Raw genomic sequence first — 1,390 nt, forward strand, 5'->3', positions numbered from 1 at the left:
CCCCCCCGTAAATACGCCACTGATTATATCTATGCATTATGCACGTAAACCGCATTTGGTAGTATGGTTGAATAACATTGTAGGTACATTTGTAACCGTGTTATCTTTAACCGGACATTATAAAATTGAACTATGGAGTGTGTACTAGTTAAAACTTATAAGCACCAAGTATAAATACGTAATTTGTATCGTGCTGGTTTTATTATATTTTTTAGTATTTATAACTAGATAGTGCTAAAATAAAAAATTAATTCAGTTTACTAATGATTCAATTTATGTATAAGATCAATAGGCCAAGGTAAAAAGGTAAAACACATTAAAAAAAAAAAGTATTTTAAATCTGTATCTGAACTTGAATACTTTTTAAAAGTATCTTTTACAAGACTGACTATATAGTTGAAAATTGGATGGTATTTGTTTTTCCCTCTAAATCGTTCCGTAAACTATTTTATTATAATGTAATGACGAAAATTATACACTCACAAAAACAACGACGACCGCAGAAACAAACCGTTAAACGGGAAATTTATTATTATAATACGTCACGGTATGACTAAAGTACGCGTATTGTACACCACTGTCGTAAATAATAATATTTTGGAAGCAACTCAAATCCAGTCCTATATTGCTTTCATTGGATGTAGTATATTAAATTACACGCCGTGACTATGAAATACAAATTTAAAGCGGTAAACATAACCTTATACTATACACGGACATTGGAGGTGAATATTGTACTTTGACGAATCAAAACAAACGTCAATGAAAATTATAGTCCTTGGATCATATATCATATATGAATATATGATATTATACATGTTTGAGTCAACACGATACCACATGTCGTATTTTATATAGGTACAACAAATTATATATTTTATAATTATTTATTTTTTAAAAATTTGAAAATATTTAGTGCAAAAATAACTAAAAAGGAGTCAAAATATTTTTAAAATGTTATCTTGTACGAAAAATGGACATTTCAACATTGTAATGTATAGTAACTTCAATCAAAAATAATAAAAAAAATCGATTTTTTAAAAACTTGTTTGGCGTATAAAAAGTCTAGATTTTTTCTAAATTTTTCCCGACGCTTTTGAAAACTACTGAGAGTTTCCTATTTTGACAACTTAAAAGAACCAATTATATCCAATTTTCTATGAGAAACCATCCTCAAAGTTTATGTAAATAAATATTTATAATATTTATATTAGCATTTCACATAAATTGTAACATTTTGACTCTTTTTGGGATACTTATAGCCTTGAGAAAGTTTGTCAGTCTGGATGTTTTATATTGTTATTATTTATTATAACCTGTGAGTTGAATTAATATTATAATATTATTATTTATTATTCGTTTCTATGCTACATAATAAAAAACAGCGTAA

The sequence above is a fragment of the Acyrthosiphon pisum genome, chromosome X, assembly GCF_005508785.2.
Source record: "Acyrthosiphon pisum isolate AL4f chromosome X, pea_aphid_22Mar2018_4r6ur, whole genome shotgun sequence".
In the NCBI taxonomy this organism is placed as follows: domain Eukaryota; kingdom Metazoa; phylum Arthropoda; class Insecta; order Hemiptera; family Aphididae; genus Acyrthosiphon; species Acyrthosiphon pisum.